General features: G+C 39.5%; 1 long non-coding RNA gene across 1 annotated transcript; it reads right to left on the reverse strand.

The window, feature by feature from the left end:
- Window positions 1-293: 293 nt before the first annotated feature.
- Window positions 294-14,794, reverse strand: LOC115945738 (uncharacterized). Its single transcript, XR_004079989.2, has 3 exons — window positions 14,654-14,794; window positions 9,439-9,581; window positions 294-2,080 (listed from the first exon to the last, which is right to left on the reverse strand). It is a non-coding gene; the product is annotated as an uncharacterized lncRNA (long non-coding RNA).
- Between the last annotated feature and the right edge of the window lie 3,085 nt (window positions 14,795-17,879).

Below are 17,879 nucleotides of genomic sequence, written 5' to 3' on the forward strand. Positions count from 1 at the left end.
GAAATTTGTTTATGACTGAGATTTTTCCAGCCCAACTGTAGCTTTGTTACCAGGGCCTAAGGGGTGAATGACACTTCCTGGCCTTCTACAGCTCTAAACTTAGAATTTTTTAATGATTACCTCCTGTTGTGGCTTCTTCCTCCAAGTTTCCTATTAAATGTTTTCTATGCACATGTTTTTTCAATTTGGAAGAAGCATATACTGCAGATTAATGAAAGGAACAGAAAAAGAAATTCCCCTTCTGAAAGAGAAAGCGTTTTCCTCAGATATTGTTCTCTCTTTAACATCCACATTAATCCACATATGGTGGTTTTGGCCACACTGACATGACTTGTGGAAGCAGCACTTGATTTAGAAGTTGCTATGGAAAAAGAATAGAACTAAAATGTCGTTACTCTGTTTGAAAAGGTATTTATGATTAATTTCTGAGATAACAGCATAGATCATTAGAACCTTGTTTTTAGGAATAAAGTGTCAGTTCTGGTCATAGTCATAACTGATTTAACAGGCTTGAGTGGATGGCGATTTTGTCTTGTTTGGAAACTGGAGAGATCAGATTCATTATTGTATTCTGTTAAAAGAGTGCAACTTTTTTTCTAAGATATCTCTCTATATTACAGAATCATTGAGATCAGACAAACATGTATGTGTAGAAACATGTAATGACTATAAGAATAGATAAATGATAACCCTGCTGGGATTCTTTTTTTTTCTGGTCCCTGATCTGATAAATATTTTTATGTATCTAAATACATGATAGTTTCAGGAGAACAACCAACCCAGCCTAGAGAGCTCTTGTAAGCACAAGTGAGCTATGGACCACACTACATGGGCCTTTTTTAGCAAAACAGCTTTTTGCAGTTTTGTTCCTTTCTGCCTGACCCGGGAAAGGCAGGAAACACAGGCCCATGAGTGCTACAGAGTAGAGTAGGAGCAGCATGTGCCCCATTTCTGCCCTGTTGCTTGTGACAGGAGCAGGAGGCATGATGTGTTTGTAGTGGGTGCAGGCAAATGCAGGACATCCTGCTCATTTTAGCTGTGTTAAAATCCAAAGTGGAGAATGTGAGAGTCTGCTTTCTGCTTGTAGCCCTGACAGACAAGCCCCATACTGGATTTTCTGATGCATGTAACACATATTCTGGCCATGGCCCATGGGAATTACAGATGGACTTTAAGGGTTAGACTGAATCATGGAAGTCATATCATCTGAGGACAACTGTTTCTCAATTTCTAGTCTTTAAGGTTTAAATCTACCCTTGGGGCAGGTGGTAGCCACATTAGAGACAGCTGTGTGCTGTGCCAAGACCCAGCACTGTAGCTAGCTTGCTTTTGAGGGTTTTTCTTATGTATGTATGTGCTCTTTAAAGGCTGTTTATTTTCAAAAATCAATATTTTGAAAGGCAGAGGAAATCCTGTTAAATATTGACTTTTTCTTTAAATGCCAGATGTTGTGAACCTTCCATCTGCTGATCACTTTCTAGACAGATGCCTGAAATAAGATACTCCCCCTCTCCTACCTCTAAAGTATCCTCCTTGCTTCTTTGCTCCTGCAGCCCTTCACACCAATCTTTGAATTTCTGTTCCCCTACATGCTTATAAAATGCTTAATTTTTACTCTTTCTACCATTTTACTGAAAGTCTTGCATTTTGTTTTCCTCTTCCCAAATTTTATCAGATACAAACTGTGCACCAGACACTACTTTTTTGCTCTGATCTATCATTTTTAGTGGATCCATTACAATCTCTGAAGTGCAGGATATCAGCTGGAAACTGAATGCTTGCACAGTACCGACTGCAGCTTTTCAAGAACCTAAACAGCCTCAGAAATGTAATGGTATGGGTGTTCATCTCCACACTCTGGTGCTCTTGGTGCTGATCTGTCACAGGAAGTGAAGGCTGGGTTTTTCCCTCTCACATGGTTGGGAACAAAAAGGGAAACACTGGGATCAGAACAGAGGGCCACGTTGTCATTTGCAGTCACATCAGGGCTGGCCTACAGTGAGATCTTTTCAATAAAGCTTCAGCCTCAGCTTTGTCCATCTGCTCTATCGCCCACTCCTGTAACAGGAGGTAGAAGCACCTGCGGGAAGAAGTAAAGAGTTATCATTATGATGCTTTAAAGCTCTTGAGTCTTAGTTTAGCCCGGCCTGGATAGAAGACTGTGGTCTGGCTTAGGTAATTTTGTTCTACCTCCAGCAGCACGCCAAGGCAGACCTGGTTTGGAAGGCATTTAGACATATTAATAATGTCTGAGTGGAGAGACTCAACACAAAAAACATCCCTTTTATGCAGAGGTGGTTAGACTACTCTGGGGGGATTTGGGCTCCTACCTTGTCTGGAGTGACTTGGGTATCAGGCCATTCATGGCCATTAGCTTAGAGCTTGCTAAACCACTTCTGTTGAAATGATTACTCTTTCACATGAATAATTAAATGTTTCTTGGATTAAGGACAGGACACTTTACATAGGTCTAATGTTTATGATATATCTGAATGAGAAGAATCATCCGAAGAGTCTTTCTACCAAGAGAACACGCACTTTCTCTGCAGTACAAAACAAGACCTTTTGCACTTTAGAGCAGAGAAGCTTAATTACTCAATTCAGCCTTTTTTTTTTTAAACATTTCCATCCAAATTTCCCAGGCATTGTTTTAAATGGGTATTTTCCAGCTCAATTTCCTCTCTGAAATCTGATCTTAACTATAACTTCATAGCACTACAAGTTGTGATGTTGGCTAGGCAGCTGTACAGTTAAAATTAGGAACATGTTAGCACTCAGTTCCTGATTGTAGAACTAGTTCGGAGTTACGCAGACCTATATTTAAAAGGCAATTAGAAGTTTTAAAGGATTTTAGGCATTTAGATGCCTTTTCAGCTTGTGGCTTCAGATTGTTTGAAAACGTTAGTGTGCAGGTAGATTGGGAGGTAGTATTTACAATATGTTAAGATAGCATTAGGAAAGACCAAACACCCTTGTATCAAGACACAAAGAATCTATAAGGTGAGTATCAAGTTCCCATTTTTATTGGCCATTATTGTTATTATGTGTTTAATGGTTGTGTCCTCCGTTTGGCCTATATGAGAATGTTCAGCTTTTGGAATGTCCTCCAAGGAACATGGTCTGACTGGGTCCAGAGATGAAAATATTACGAGTTTCTAAATCAAGCGAGCTACATGGGTGGGTTACAACACAGCCCATGCTGACCCAATTTGGATAGGGTTAGAGTTTGCTGGGTCAGACCAGGCTGCAGAGGCTCTCTAGATTCATAGTGTAGTTACTCAGGGTACCTAGGTACTGTCAACACTAAACTTTGAATGAACTCAGACAACATCTGCGTTGTAACCTTGCCTGGTAACTAGTTGTTGGTGCTCAAAAACCTGAGGAAAATCCACACATAATATGGAAAATGGTTGGGATATTTGGATTTGAAGAAGTGGTGGTTGGGAAAAGATTATTGTTTTACAGCTGATAATGTTACATCTGATACTGCTGTGCTACAAAATGACGACCTCTCAGTCTTTGAAAATTCACCATGAAAGACTATATATGTGCTTTGCAGCACGCTGCCTGGCCTGGTGCCGGGGATGCCCTCCAGCCTCTGACTTGGGTGCCAGACAGGGAGTTGCAGGGAATTTGCCCTGCTGAAACTTTATTTAAACCAGAAGGAACCAGCAAAACCTGCCAAAACACTGGTCAGGGATGTGCAATTTTTTTGTGACCACATGCTTTTGGAATTGTGGTGCACTTCAGCCACAGATGTGCTCTTGGAACCAAGTTTTAACATGTTCTAGTTTAATTCCAGTGATAGTGCTAGGATATTTTTAAGTGAGTTGGCGTTCCATGCTCTCTGGCTTCAAATAATTATGCCTTCTGCTGTTATTTTGCTCCTACCAAGCGAGTGACAGCAAAAAGGAATACATTTAACTCCGTAAAACACTGCTGTGAATGGAAAAAAAAAAAGTATTGGTTGATTATATTGAGTCTAGCTTTTTAAAAAGATGTTTAAAAGTGTAAAGTTCATTTTTCTGGTTCATAGCTGTCTATATATATGCACGTTGTACATTCAAAGCATATTCATATATGGACATAGTTCATATGTTCTGCAGCAACCAGTGATATACCTAATGTTTATTTAAATGTCCATTAATTATGTTGTTTGATTTTTCTTTGCTACTGAGAATGCCCTGTAATGGGCATAGTTCTGAAAGCTGTTCAGTGCTGTGCGGATACTGAAGGATATGGTAAGGAGGGATGTAGTGTCCAATCCAGAATTCTGCAGAAGTAATCTTTTGCTGCTGGGACTGAGGGTGGGAGAATTAGTCCAAGTTACAGTTTGACATTGCCTGGGCTAGGATTCTCATAGTAATCCTGACTGCTGCAAAGAAATACCCAGATCCAGCCCTGGTGATCTGCCTGCTCCAAAGTTAACAACAAGGCTCTAGTGGCTTATATTCTGGGAAGCTTTAGCTTTGGCCCAATATTGACAGAATTAACTTAAGTAAGTGTGAAAGCAGTTCTGTCTGTTTTATCTAAACAGCTACTTCCATAGTGTGCTGCATTGGTTCAGATGAGGATGTGGATTATTTTTCTAAATACCTTCAGGACTGACACAGCCTGAGAGGTTAACCAGAAAGCTGTTTGGTAGATGTAGAACAGAATCCAGGTCTCCCATCTGTCTTGTGTCTTGGCTCCAAAACCATCATCCTTTTAAGGAGAAATCCCAAGACCAGTCATGTTTTGTCATTTCTAAGCATTAAATTCACTGGTATTTTAATTTTCAAACTTTCATAAAACCAAAGAGCCCTTTTCTAAAGCTCTCTCGATGCTCAGAGGCAAATTTCCTTTCTTTTTAAATTCTAACTAAGCTTTCCTTTAACTTGGGGGAGAGAGGGAGATCACAAGAGAGGCTTTATGCTACTTTCCTGTTTTCCAACATGACAGATGCATTAGAAAGTGTAATGCACTCTAACAAACAAGGCAACTTTGCATATTGAATATAGCACATGAAATAATAAAAGAAGAACAGCTGCTGAGAGACAGAAAGAAAAAAAAGAGAGATAAAAGTTAACTTGAGTTGTGTTTTATATGAAGAGCTTTGAATTCAGTCAGATTTAAAATTCAATGCCAAGTACATTTACAGACATCTGGGAAATCAGGTCACATACTCTTTGTTAGTCTGCTACTACTGGTATATAAAACAGGGCACACAGAAATGTAAGCCTGTCACAAGAACACGCTTTTTCTTTCATAAAATGTCGATTTAACAGTTACATTCATACAGCGATTAATGTGACCAGTGACAACTGGCAACAGGTTAAAACCAGAAAGGGCTTATAATGGGATGCAAACTTCTCTGAAGTTTAAGGCTATGTGAATCTACACGTTCATGGTGTAACATTTGTGCCAAATCTGTATTTGCTAAATGAATGCTAATGAAATCTTGTGCATCAGGACACTAACTTATCACTGATGGCAATAAGAAAGCACACATAAATCACTGCAGAATAAGGAACTGTTAATAATGAAATTACTTCACGGGATGTTGCTGTGCAATTGTCATTGATTTCAACTGTCAACATATAGCCAGTAGATGGAATGTATAGAACAAATTGCCTTAGCTTCCCAGGTGTTTGTCATATGTACTTAGTATTGCATGTTAGATTAGACTGACCTTGATCAGCAAAGTATTTGTACTTTGTCCATCCCTAAAAGGTTTGGAATTAAGTTCACTGTGGTTGTGATCTCTTACATTGCATGAAGCTTGGAGAGTAAGGCAGACGGTGCTCAGGACAAGTGGGTAAAACTGCATACAGTGACCCTGACACTGAATGAGCTTTAGTAGTTGCATCTGCTTACAAGGAAATGCCTGTCCCTGGTAGGTTGATGGACAGTGGTTTAATCAAGATGATGTTGGCAGCGTCCTAAGCACAAATATATAAAGAGTGGTCTTCTGGCTGTGCTAGCTTGAAAAATAGAGAAATAGGAAGAAGATGAAAATATGCTCTATGCCTTTTCACTGCATTTTAGCTATCCATCAACTGCTGCTGTATCTTCCTAGTTGTAAGTCCTCACATGTATTTTAAGCTCTAAAATTGAATATAGGTCCCTGCACCCTTCCCTGGAGGAAGGTTGAGACAAGTTGTTTTGGCTTTGATTTTAAATAACATTAATTTCAGTGTGTGAGAGATAGCAAAGCAATGCAAGATAAGGCATGACCGGTCAAAGTCTGCACTGAATTTTCAGAAATGCATGTAGTCCTCAGCTCCTCAGTAACACTTTAAATGCAACTGAGAAATTAAGCACACTGGTCATGCATGCTATGTTGCTTTCTTTGCTTGAAGTACTCGGTGAACTTAATAAACCCCAAAGAAGGTATCTGTTAAAAACTTAATACTCTTTGCAGGCTCTGGTTTCTCCTTGAATGCTAATAAGCAGTTCTTCCCCTACATATTCCTCTAATCCTTTCTGCCCCTCAGTAATCCTTCGAAGAGGCCCAGCAGGTCTGGCTGTTTGCCTTTTTGTGTTGGATCCCGTATTGCAAATATCAGAGTACAGACTGCTCAAGTGCCTGGAGCCTGACAACAGCAGTCGGACTGAGCCAACACTGGGCACTACACATCACACAGCATTTTGTGATTTCTTCAGAACCTAAAATGTTAGCCCTGTTGGCTGTGAGGAAAAGGAAAAATACATCTATGCTGCCTGCCTGAGTCTCCATGCATCCTGAAGCAGTAGTTCTGAGAAAACACAAAGGCTGACCAAATGTTAAAGGACATCAGTGGGATAGTTACACTAATCTCTATTTTTCAGTTGACTGAGAGGAAATGTGAGCAAGTGGGACTTATCCTGAGGGTGACTGCTTGGGCATTCTTGTAGGACTACTGAGCAGAGTTAATGTAAGCAGCCTTCACTGCCAGGTGACATGAGTAACTGGCATTTGCAGACATGCATAAGGAGGACAATGATATTTTCTTATCAGTTGTGATATGAGAGCAGTAGCCTTCTGTAGGGAGGTAGCAGTAACCAACTGGGGACTGATACAATGAGAAATTGTCATTCTTGTGTCATCACATTGATATTTAATGTATTCACCTGTTGCTTGAGTTTTTGAAATGAGACTTCTTCTGGTTGTAGCATTAGCCTTTTTAGCATGGTGACTTGTACTCTCCATCTGCTCTGAGGAGCAAGGCAGAAGGGTAGGGCAGTTTCATTGTACCTGCAGACTCTCCTGCAGGGAAAAAATGCTCACCTGGCTATGAAACCTTTCATCACCTCTGCCTTGTTCAAGTGGCTTCTAGAATGTTGTATGGAAATGAAAATGTGCCTTTGCCTCTTTTCTGATCAAGGATGGCAGATCTTTCTTGTATGACTGCTCAAAGCAGTTAATGCTATCGTGGAAATCTAGCTTGATACGGTTTTAGCAGCACCAGAGTCTGAGATCCTTTTGTATTTGTATTGTGTGCTGTTTCTGTCTCCCTGCCTTTTTTTTAGGTTTTTTTTCCTTATCTGCAATAAGATTTTACATTCCCTGGGGATAAAAAAAAAGGGTTAGGAGGTGTTACTTGGGGTGGCTCTCTAGGCTGTACCGGATACACGGCAGGTTGTACCACCTGATGAGACAGACCACTGTTTTAAAATAAACATCTTTTCTTTCAGAGAGAGAGAATGGATTAAAAAGGAAAGAAACAGAAATCCCATTTAAGTCTCCAATATCTTAAGTGTTGAATTTCCCATCACATTTTCCTTGTGAAGATGAAAAGCCTTAAAAGAAAATCAGACTTTGTAATCAGACGATGATGCATGAAAGGATGTGTCTGGATAATGTGACAGATGATCCTAACCTTCATTAATGTGCTTTAATTGGATTAAGCTCTATGAAAGGCCTTTTCTTCTTTTTCAACACCTTCAGGGCTCTTGGCTGCACAATGTGAATGTACAGAACATCCTGCAAAAGGGCACTCATCCAGCTTCATAGACATATGCTGTACATCCTGACACTAAGTTAACATAAACAGAGTTTATCTTCAATGACATGGCCCCTAGGGTGCCAGACAGTAGTGGCCATCAAGTGATAATTGGGCAGTTACATGATTTGTTGCAGCATTCGGAACACTAGGTCCCTTTAAAACAGAATGGTTTGCTGCACGGGGGCTGGACACTGTCAGTGCAGATATCAACTCTTCAAACTACTTTTAATAAAAGCACAGATTATAGGTGATTGACAAAGGGACAGCCTCTCTGCTGCTGCTAATACTGAGAATGTTATTCCCCACGTTGTCTCACAGTTTTCAATAGGACTACCTGGGGAGTAAGGTATTACTGAGTATAAGCCAAAGTGGCAGCCAGACTCACGAAATTATGGACAGAAGCAGCAGGAACATATGTTTTGCCTTGCTGGACTAGGAACTATTCTGCATCGTTTTAGACTATTTTTGTGAATAGAATTTACTCCCACAACTATTTTTTTCTGACCTCTGGCTCCAGACTTACTAATTTTGTCTGCTTTTAAAGATTCAATGCTGACGAATTCCTGACAAGCGTCCACTGTAGTGGATTTCGATACTGCATTGGGGGGTTAGTGGGGAGGAGAAAGAGCCTAAAACTAGGCTTAAAAATAGGGGTGAGGTGGGGAGGGAGATATGAGATGTGTGCTGAAAGAAAAAAGGAGGAGAGATGCTTTCAAAAAATACGTATTTCATGTAATATAAAACACAACATCTCGTCTTAGTGCGGTTTTCTGGTCACAGAGTCTTTCTCTTAAATGGCACTTACCCCCCAAAAGGCACTAGATTACATGGTTATGTGTAAGTCAATGCATTTGATGCTGGCTGTAGCAGTTGTATATTCATTCAAACTAGAGGTGCCATTGTATATATGTATATTTGAGCATTTGGTCTTTTAAACCTCAAAAAAAGCCAGGGACAGCTGGTTTTGAGTACTCTTACATTGTATTCTCTTTGGGTATTTGAAGGATCTTTTAATTTGTTTAACATACTGTATTTACAGTAATATTGGAACTACAACTTCATGCGAAGCTACCAACTGTATCACAGCTAGAATACTTTGTGTAAAGAATGTTCCCACAATATGTCTTCAGGGATATGCCTGGGGGAAAGCCAGCAATTCTGAAATATTTCATATTGATTCATGACTCTCCAAATGTTATTTTAGTCTTCTAGATCACAGAATGCGGCACACTCAAGATTTATTTCTTTTCCATATTTTAACAGTTGTTTGTCAAAGGTCTTTGTCCTATTTTTAAGATTACTTTTGCAGCTTCCTTTTTTGCTTTTATTTATTCACCATTCTGGAATACGTGATTTTTACTTTGGGAATATTTTGATTGTTGTTCTTTCCTTTAGTATTAACACATTATTTCTGTAACTTCAAAAGGATTACAAATTTGTGCTGCTTTTGAAAGCTAGATTTGGGTTTTACCTGCTGCTTGAAGTCATTAGTGTTGATGGTAGTAAAGCCAAGCTAAAAACAGGTTTGTCCATCTTTCTTCACATTTTTTATTGCGATTAAGTCTTCTATGTTGCTCCTTGATGTTTTGCAGCCTGTACAAGTTTGTCTTTTTACTGAAGGAGACAGAAATAGTGGTTAAAGGTAACCATCTGTGGGGCCTAAAGAACTTCCTAATGCATGGAATTGTCATAGCCCAGTATCATACCTCAGCCCCACTGACCATGGTGCCAGGCAGAAAGCCTGATACCCATTCAGGTGAAAGTACATACAGTGAAATTACAGACTCATAAATAAACCAAATTTGAATATTTTATGTTTACTATCAAATCCCCTTCAAAATAACATGGCTGCTTTATTGCGAAAAGGCTGCGTTCTGTTGCCACAAACACTTTCTAAACGAGTACTTTTGTATAACCTTAATAATTCTGTGTAGTCTGTGTGTTACAGCTTTAGAAATGGATATTTAACAACCCTTAGTTGTTAAAAAACAATAATGAAATAGCAAGCTGTCAACTCTGAGGTCCAGATGCTTGTTAGATTAACTATATAAAATGCTTAAAATTATTTAGGTGGACATTATTTATGTTGAGAATGTTCTGGATACCCACATGTAATACCTAGATTTGTATTATGAGTAATTGCACAGGTATATACCCCTTCAAATATAGAAAAAAGCCTTTCATGAAGTTCTTTTGTGCCATGACAAAGCCATACAGAGCAAAAATCCCAAGGTTTTTCTCTTCCTTTCTAGGTCACCTTCAGCTAACTTCATGCTGCTTTACTCAGTGACCTCTGAAATGGAGCAGTCATCCAATGACAGCCTGCTTCAGGCTAAAACTCCTTTCCTCTGCAAACTGCAACGTTTTCCATTAATAAATTCTCTAAGGTCACACGTTAGTAACAGAAATATATGTATGTTTGTAGCAACCAGCAGTGCTGCAGAAGTGCTTTAGAGGAGCACATGCCATCAACACATTGCCGTGGTGGCAGCACTGGTACACAGAACTACAGCCTGCCAGAAATAGCACGAGGTGACGACTTGTTTTGTGAATATTGGCTTAGAAATAATATTTCTTGTGTGAGTCTAGTTTAGGTGAGTGCTCTTCTCTGGGCATCTGCATTCAGTACGTCAGTGGCTCAAGTGATGTTGTTCCAAGGCAACCCATGCTCAGGCTGCCTAGAAATCCCCCCTTCTTTCACAGCAGATGCTGGAAGGTCATGGGTGACCTGTAACCTATCTTTCATGTTTCTTATCTTTCCTTAATTCATCTCTACACATGCAAAATTTTTGCCTTGACATTTAGGTTTGTGTCCACCCGGTGTGGAAGATGAGGTGATGTGCAAACGGATGTAGGGACCAAAGAGAAAAACCCTGAAGTAGCATTTGTAACAGTGGCTGGTCAGTTCGCTTGTAGGTTTGTATAATGTCATGGCTCTTGTGGCATGGGTATTTAAGTTGATATCTTATCCAGATCTTTAACTTTAATAGCTTAAGTTTCTTTGTTGTTGGAGACTTCTCCCAGCAGCCTCCAATACCTGAAAAGGAAGAACAGTGGAGGCATGAAGGCATGCCTGTTATCTCTGGTCATAGCTCAGTTCATGTCTGAAATGGTATAAAAGCTTAACATGGTGCTGCACACAGTTGTTTTGGTGCTTTCTGATCTTGTTTTCATATTGATCACTTAGTTGGACTGGAGAGATTTGCTGGGTCTAAATTAGATCAAGGATTTCTGAAGTGTATTCTATCACATGCTGCAAAAATGCATGTGCTGTAAATACAGTTGGGAAGTGTCTTCCCCTCTATTTTTCTTTCACTGGGCAGTTTAAAATTCTTCACTTGATTAAAACAACCTGGAGCAAATTCAAAGAGTGGCAATATATCTGAAGACACCCCAGAAAAAAAGACCCTTTCAGAAATCATTGTGTTTGTCCACCAAAAACCTTTAAGAGGGTTTAAGAGGAAGATTCCTGTTGCTAGCTCTTTGACATGCCTCTTTGGAAAGGGAAGGCAGGGAATGCAGGTGATGCTTGTAAGCTTCAAGGCTCCCCATCTCTCCTGAGAGACAGATAACAAATCATCCGAACTCTCTGAATCATTCTGGCCTCTCTGCTCCCTAGTTTGGAGTCAAACATATGGTGACCGGCTGCGGGCAACATCCTTCAAGCTGGCAAGACAGGAATGCTGGCTGTCAGCTCATCTGCCCCTTTCTTCCTGCCGCTTCCAAGGAGTGCCTACACTATTGCTCTCATGCTGATACTTGAGTAGGCCCAGACTTTTTTTATAGCTCCAACCAGGAAAGCCATCAGGCACTCTAAAAAGCTATGAACCTGAGCCAAATGCAGACAAATTAAGGAGTGAGAGCAGAAGAGTTACATCTGCCAGGTCAAGCTGGGTGCAAAATGGCTTTGGAGCTGTTGAAATGGAAGAGGAATTTCACCATGTTGAACTTCTCATGAGAAAACAGCCTGCTCTTCCGCATCCTCCTCCCGGGGACTGTGTGAGTCAGCCCAAGTGGTATGTAGTTTACAGTACGGCTCTGGAGGAAAAAAATAACAACGTGCCTGAGAATCCCAAGGAGATAAAGATGCTTATTATAGAGCCCTTGTACCGCTAAGCTGTATTTTCTCCCCAGGGCAAAATGTTAACAAGTAGCAGCGGTCAGCATGAATAGCAATTTAAAAGCATTATTCTCTTTTCTGGAGAAAGATTTTGAAAAACTGACTTCATCCAAAATCCATTTCCTTTCAAGTATTTTACTGCTACATTATTGATATAGTTTCCTTTTTAGAGTATCATTTACACATAAATATAATCCTTCCCTTTCCTCTTAATTAGTCTGTGGCAGCTCAGTGTCTCTTGAATGCTAGGTATGATCTGTGGAAAAAGAAGGGGATGTAGATATTTTTCTTTCTTTCTTTTTTCTTTCTTTTTTTTTTATAGGGACAATCAGAATGTGTACTTCAACTTCTGTATGTAGGCGTACATGTATGCACAGTTCATGTCATTACAGGATTTGGTCTGCTTGCTTTCTAGTATGTCACTGACTGAGCTTATTATCTTACCTTGAAGCTGTACTGGTGTAGGCTCATTTAAATCCAGATATTGCTTCCACAAAGGTCAAGAGAGATCATTCGATAGTTACTGTTAAATGAATAGTCATCCACCAGCCAAACGTCATGCATTTGATTCACTAAATGTTGAGGCAATGATGAGGTATGGAGTAGCCCCGTAACAAATCTGTTAACCACTCAAGCTGGGTGTACTCAAGTTAGCTACGGTTTTTTCCCTGAGGGCTCCTGTTCCTCAAGGCTGAAGAGAACTGAGAATCAGTGAATCAAAGCCACAAAACGATATTGACTTTGTCTCCTGTTTTGTGTGACCTGTTTTGCTTTCTATATGTCATGCATTTCTGCTAACATAAAGCTGGAAGTCACATGCAAAGTGGAATGCTATTTTTGCTGTTCCCCTGGAACAGTAATAAAAGTTCTATTTAATAAATACCAAGGGTTTTTATTCTTTCTGTTGTGGGAGTAGGCATATGCTATATGATCAACAGTGAGCATCCATAGGAGATCTTCCAGAGACTGTTACTCTTTCAGCCCCCGAGTACTTTTTGTTTCCCCTCTAATGCCATACCACCTACTGGTAGGATTATATAAAGCACATGGTAGTGTTAAAATCTATTTTCCAAATTAATTTTTTAATTAATTTTTAATTATTTTTTTCTAAAAATAATTTTCCAAAGTGAATCTCTGTTTCCCTGAACAATCCAAGAGAAACAGAGGATCATTAGAGCTGGGACTGCAAAGCCAATGTAGAGTTTGAATTTGGCTCTAGATATAATGACCATAATGTCAAAAGCCTCATTGGATGATGCAGGTAGAGATGCCTGACAGAGGTGAATAAGCCCAAATCTTTCTGGTAAAAGAGGAAGGAAAAACTTCCAGATATTTCTTCTAAGCATATGTAATGCAATATATATTCTTCTGGTCAAAACTATAACCTTCACGTAATTAATATAAGTACAGTCATATGAGGCTCTTTCTAAGAAACAAAACAGCTTCAGTTAAAAGCATACTTCTTCAACATGCTATTTCTGGACCTGACCATAGTTTTACATGTAGAAGCTTGAAAGTTTATTCCTGATAGAATGAACAAGAATACAAGATGGCTGAGGATATCTTAACTTCAGACTTAACTTTATCATTGATCCTTTGTTCACAAATTCACATGGCTATATTAGATTCTTCTCTTTACAGAAATAATGGGTTTTTTCTTGGAAAATACTATAATTCTGTTAGTAGATTTAAAGCTATCTTCCAAACCACTGGTATCAAATTAGTCTCAAAGCTGTTTTATCTAAAGGTATAATTTCATGGATTTAAGATTGCTAATAAAGACTGTTTAGCGAGTTCCCTTTTCATGATAACCTTAGGGGTTTGATCCAGCTTAAATTGTCCAGAACCTCTACAGAAAAACAGGTCTGTTTTTTCAAATGAGTCTGAACTTCTGTCCAGATGTCTTGGGTAGGAAATCTTCTGTAGATTGGTCTGATTTTTGTTCTAACATGTACTGCAGCTTAAAATTTTTGAAGGCCAAATTACTTTCATTAGTGCTGATAGACATGTGCAGCCACCTTCAGTCTAGTCCACTGTCTCTGGCAGGGACAAGACAGGAGAGTAAAGACCATAGCAGTATCAGGACTGCTTTTATCTGTGACTTGAGAGGATGGCATCAAAGAAGTTCAATGAAGCATACATCCCTCAAGTTAGACATAAACAAAGGTTTGGTTTTGTATGTATATTATTCAATAGGGGGAAGAATCTTTTAATGTGATATATATAACTCTACTGAGCTTCTAAGGTAAGTCACTGTGGGCTACTTTAAGAATTGATCTCAGTCTGTGAACATTATCTATGACCCAAGAACTTAGGAATAGGTTGCAGTAAAGTATAGCCTGTAACTTTTTTCCCACTTTCTCCTTTACCAGTAACAGGATTTTGCCCTAAATTGGCTGTGCTGTCCTGTCTGATAGTCACAGCTCATCTCTTTCTCCTCCTCTTTCTTTTCATCACCATCACAAGGGAAAACAGACCCCTTTACACTGTGATCTCCCCTTTTTGCCACAACTTGCTGTAAGCCCAAGGCAGGAACAGAAGAGGCAGTCTGAATTAATTTACTTACCTTTACTCAGTCACAACAGACAGCGGATGCAGCCTGTCTCCAAATAAGTATGTCTCCTGTGGTACAGCAACTTGTATAAGCAAAACTCTGTCAAGTTACTCTTGAGATGAATTTTGAACAGAAGAATGTGCAGTACTAGGCAGTTCTAGAAAGAAATGGTTTCCAGACAGCATTTTCCTCTGCAGACAATAAAGTAAACTCTGTCTCTGCCCCTTATGTATGTAATTGATTCAAGGTGGCCTGCCTTGGGTAAATGCTGAAGTCAGTGGGGTGGGGGGGAGGTTGCGGAGGGAGGGAGGGAAGAGGAATTAAAAATCGTTGTTAGAGTGTGTGGAATTTACATGATGAAAACGAAAATCTGAATATAAGCTTGAAAATAACGGCTTTCACAGCCAGAATGAGAAACTTTTCGAAGAACAACATGGAAAATTATTGAGGCTTTCAAGTACATGTTTCAGCATCTTCCTTGTGCCTGTCATCTTGCTGTGCTAGCTTTGTGCAATGTAACGTTCTTACAGAGAAAGAAGAGCCTAACAGCTGGTCCCAATTATCCTAACTACAGTGTGAGTACATGCATAAATGTGTCCCATTTCCATTTAGTTCCATTGCTTAATGAACAAGTTCTTAAAAAAAAAAAAGGAAAGAAAGAAAAAGAACCGTGGTGTTTGTACTCTGCTCTGCCATTTGTTTCTGTTTACTCACATCAGTGGAGCTCAGTTCACATGATCTCTCTCTGGTCAGAGGCCAGCATATTTGATCAGAGAAGAGAGCTTTGCAGAATTAAACAGGCACAGGAGAAAAGACTATGTTTAATACAGAATAACATAGAAAGGTCTTCCTGGAACTAAGTGACATTTCTTTTAGTAACACTACAAATGAAGAAAACTGTACTATTAAGAATGCCTTTTTTATTTCAGATAAGGGTAACTGAAAATGACCCAACGTTTTCGGCCCAAGTGACCTTTATCAAAGTCAAAGACTCCTGGCTACAGTAAGTTATTAAGGCTAAACCTGTATGTTCTGTACTGTCCTTGATAAAGGTCACGTGAGACTAAATGTCAGACCTTTTCCATCTCTTTACCTTAAGTAAAAACACAATTTTATGTACTAAAGCTGTCTTGATTCATTTAGTGTTTTAAGGAATTATTTGGGTCCAGAGTGCCCAGAGGAGTTTTGTGTTGGTTTGTAACAAAGGAGATGCTGAGTCTGGAGCAGGCAGCACCCTGGAGCACCTGCTTCATGCATTAAAGTCAGGCTGTTTGTCCGCCCCTGTTCGGGACTCACCTTGCCCTTTTAGCAGTCAGATAAGAACAAAAAGGAAAGCTCCAGGAGACAGTCAGACACTCAGAAACTACAGGAAGTAGTATGTTGTTAATATATAGCCTGTGATTTTTCAGCTTGTGCTCTCTAAATAGTTTTCACCAGAGGCTGGTTTCCTCTCACATGTGATGCTTACAATGGCACCACACAGGGACCATTCCGCTCACCAGACATGCCCTCCTCTGTCTAGTTGCCCTCACTGGTTTCATAACAACTTAACTACAGGCTGCTTGGCAACTGAGCTGGAACAGGCTGTGTTCAGTTCTCTAGCCACTGCTTGTCAATAGCTGGGTTGGAGATTTAGGGGAAGAGCATGCCTTGGAGTCAGTGAACACATTTGTGTGACCTCTTCTTTGAGCCAATGTTCAAAGCATTTTTCTAAAGAATTCCTTATTGTTTATCTAAGTACAAATAATGTATTTATCATTATCAGTGGCTCTGGCCAGGTCACAGCCTCAGAAATTGCCAAGATCTGGGTGTTCTGTATGGAGAACAGCAGAGATGCAACCTTGTCAGTGTGGGTACTATAGCAGTCAAAAGAATTCCAGCTTTGTAACTTTGAAAAGCCTAGAAAATCTTTTGGTGTAGCTCTCTGATGGATAGGTGCTGTGCTATAGCGGGGTCTTGAGGACCACGTGAGGTTTGGGAAGGTAACAGGAGTTTATGGTAAAACTGGCCACCCCCAGGTTAGTAGATGAGATGCCATGGTTTCCTGCACCAGGTAAGACTTTCAGCTTCAGCTCAATGACAGGGCAGCAAAACTGCAACTGTGGAAAGAGCAGGAAAGGGTAAGTTCTTGTCTGGTTCTACATTATAAACATCCTGCAGCATTTTACAGTCCGTATGGGGAAGGGAGGGAAGGCTTCACTTTGCTCTGTCCAGGCAAGTTCCAGGTAACAGTTGTGTTCATACTGAAGGAAGATTAATTCTTCCTGATGGCCTCCCCTGTCAGCCCATCTTTTTCTCCCTTTCCCTCTTTTCTCACTAATTCCCTGACTAACTCTGTCCTTAGGAGAGATCTTGTTCAGGCTTGATGGGGGATATTAGGTTAATGGGTTAATTATCTTGACCAAACTAGCATACTTAATCTGAATTTGCAAGATGTTAGGGTATCTGTCTTATCCATTCCATTTCATCTGAGCCTGAACTTGGGCTCATTTGCTACCTGACTTTAGGAATGTATCTGGCAGTTCTTGTATTCTGATGCGTGAAGTGTGTCCTCTATTAAAATCTATGATATAATTATGAAATATCCGTGAATAAAATCTCTAGGTGGGTGTAAACTGTTCCTGAAAGGAATGTAATCTAAGAAGACTAGAATGAATTTTGAATATTGTTAGTAACTCACCTGGAGAAATAATTTGGTTTTTTTTAATCATGTTTCATATAGTTTCTCTTATTTTTTAATAATGTGTTTATTTCTGTTATTTTTTAGTTCTGCCTATCACACACAAACACAAAAAAAGAATTAGTACCTACATGATAATTCAGTATAAAATACTTAATGTTGAAGTCAGAACTATGTAAATTGGTCGCTACTAATCTAATTCAGTTCCAATTTAATCAATGCTAATGGCTGGTTTCGCTCCAGTTAGGTTAGGACTGGACTCATTCAAGCTGCATTTGAAAATGCTGACCTGAAAGCATACTATATAGATTTATTATAGGGAATAAATAGAATTCTTGTTTTCTTCAAAAAAGTAAGGGAGGATCACAGAGCAAGCTGTTCACCCAAATCCACCCCTTCTGTTGCCAAATAAGTCAAGCATTTAGAATAGGCTAATAGTACACTCATGGTTTTACACTTTATTTGCACTTTATTTGCATTCACCCACCTTTGAAATGATGGCATATAGAATTTTATAAAGTCCCAATATCTGATAAATCTCATGACTGTAGAATACAG

The sequence above is a fragment of the Melopsittacus undulatus genome, chromosome 7 (assembly GCF_012275295.1).
Source record: "Melopsittacus undulatus isolate bMelUnd1 chromosome 7, bMelUnd1.mat.Z, whole genome shotgun sequence".
Taxonomy (NCBI): domain Eukaryota; kingdom Metazoa; phylum Chordata; class Aves; order Psittaciformes; family Psittaculidae; genus Melopsittacus; species Melopsittacus undulatus.